Genomic DNA, 2,027 nt, shown 5'->3' with positions numbered 1-2,027 from the left:
GTTTTTCATATGCATTCTTGAATTCTTAGTGTCTAAGCATTAATGAATTCTAAGTTTGGTGTCTTGCATGTTTTCCTTGCATTAAAATTTTTTTCAAAAATATGTTCTTGGTGTTCATCTTGACATTCAAAGTGTTCTTGGTGTTCATCTTGACATTCATAGCATTCTTGCATGCATTCATTGTTTTAATCTAAAAATTTCATGCGTTGCATCATTCTTCTTGTTTTTCTCTCTCATTATTAAAAATTCAAAAATCAAAAAAATATCTTTCCCTTTTTCTCTCTTAAAATTTCGAAAATTAGATTTGACTTTTTCAAAAATTTTTAAAAATCTAGTTGTTTTTATGAGTCAAATCAAATTTTCAATTTAAAAATCTCATCTTTTTCAAAATCTTTTTCAAAAATAAAATCTTTTTCAAATTTCTTAGTTATTTTCGAAAATTCCAAAAATATTTTTCAAAAATCTTTTTCTTATTTTTATATCAAATTTTCGAAAATAACATAATCAATTAATGTTTTGATTCAAAAATTTCAAGTTTGTTACTTACTTGTTAAGAAAGATTCAAACTTCAAGTTCTAGAATCATATCTTGTGATTTCTTGTGAATCAAGTCATTAATTGTGATTTTTAAAATTCAAATCTTTTTCAAAAACTAATTTCTATCATATCTTTTCAAAAATATCTTCTTATCTCACCTTTTTCAAAAAAAAATTGATTTCAAAATATCTCTTCTAACTTCCTAACTTCTTATCTTTTAAAAATTTGTTTCAACTAACTAACTAACTTTTTGTTTGTTCCTTATCTTTTTCAAAACTATCTAACTAACTCTCTCTCTCTCAAATTTTTGAAAATATCTCCCTCTTTTTCAAAATTTCTTTTTAATTAACTAATTATTTCAATTTTTAAATCTTAATTTTCGAAAATTACTAACATTTTTCAAAAACTATTTTCAAAAATCACTAACTCTTTTTCAAAAATAATTTTCGAAAATTCTCCTTCTCTCTCATCTTATTCTATTTATTTATTCATCTACTAACATCTCTTCCTCACATCACTCATCAAATTCGAACCCCCTCTTCCATCTGTGTTTGAATTTTTCTCTCCTTCTACTAACAATAAGGAACCTCTTTACTGTGACATAGATGATTCCTCTTCTTTTCTTTTTCTCTTCTCTTTCTTATGAGCAGGGACAGAGAAAAAGGCATTCTTGTTGAAGCTGATCCAGAACCTGAAAGGACTCTGAAGAGGAAACTAAGAGAAGCTAAATTACAACAATCCAGAGAGAACCTTATTGAAAATTTCGAACAAGTACAGGAGATGGCAGCCGAACCTAACAACAATAATGCAAGGAGAATGCTTGGTGACTTTACTGCACCTAATTCCAATTTACATGGAAGAAGCATCTCCATTCCTGCCATTGGAGCAAACAACTTTGAGCTGAAACCTCAGCTAGTTTCTCTGATGCAGCAGAACTGCAAGTTTCATGGACTTCCATCTGAAGATCCTTTTCAGTTCTTAACTGAATTCTTGCAGATATGTGATACTATTAAGACTAATGGAGTAGATCCTGAAGTCTACAGGCTCATGCTTTTCCCTTTTGCTGTAAGAGACAGAGCTAGAGTGTGGTTGGACTCTCAACCCAAAGACAGCCTGAACTCTTGGGATAAGCTGGTCACGGCTTTCTTAGCCAAGTTCTTTCCTCCTCAAAAGCTGAGCAAGCTTAGAGCTGATGTTCAAACCTTCAGACAAAAAGAAGGTGAATCCCTCTATGAAGCTTGGGAAAGATACAAACAATTGACCAAAAAGTGTCCTTCTGACATGCTTTCAGAATGGACCATCCTGGATATATTCTATGATGGTCTGTCTGAGTTATCAAAGATGTCATTGGATACTTCTGCAGGTGGATCCATTCACCTAAAAAAAACACCTGTAGAAGCTCAAGAACTCATTGACATGGTTGCTAATAACCAGTTCATGTACACTTCTGAGAGGAATCCTGTGAGCAATGGGACGCCTATGAAGAAGGGA

The 2,027-nt window shown here is 31.5% G+C and overlaps 1 non-coding gene across 1 annotated transcript; it reads right to left on the bottom strand.

Moving 5' to 3' along the window:
* Nucleotides 1-1,715: 1,715 nt before the first annotated feature.
* Nucleotides 1,716-1,823, bottom strand: LOC148545536 (small nucleolar RNA R71). Its single transcript, XR_015900929.1, has one exon. It is a non-coding gene; the product is annotated as a small nucleolar RNA R71 (small nucleolar RNA).
* Between the last annotated feature and the right edge of the window lie 204 nt (nt 1,824-2,027).

Source organism: Arachis ipaensis, chromosome B9 (genome assembly GCF_059453495.1).
Source record: "Arachis ipaensis isolate K30076 ecotype BB chromosome B9, ASM5945349v1, whole genome shotgun sequence".
NCBI classification, from domain to species: domain Eukaryota; kingdom Viridiplantae; phylum Streptophyta; class Magnoliopsida; order Fabales; family Fabaceae; genus Arachis; species Arachis ipaensis.
Note: the sequence above shows the minus strand (reverse complement) of the source record. Positions and strands in the feature narration are given on the sequence as shown.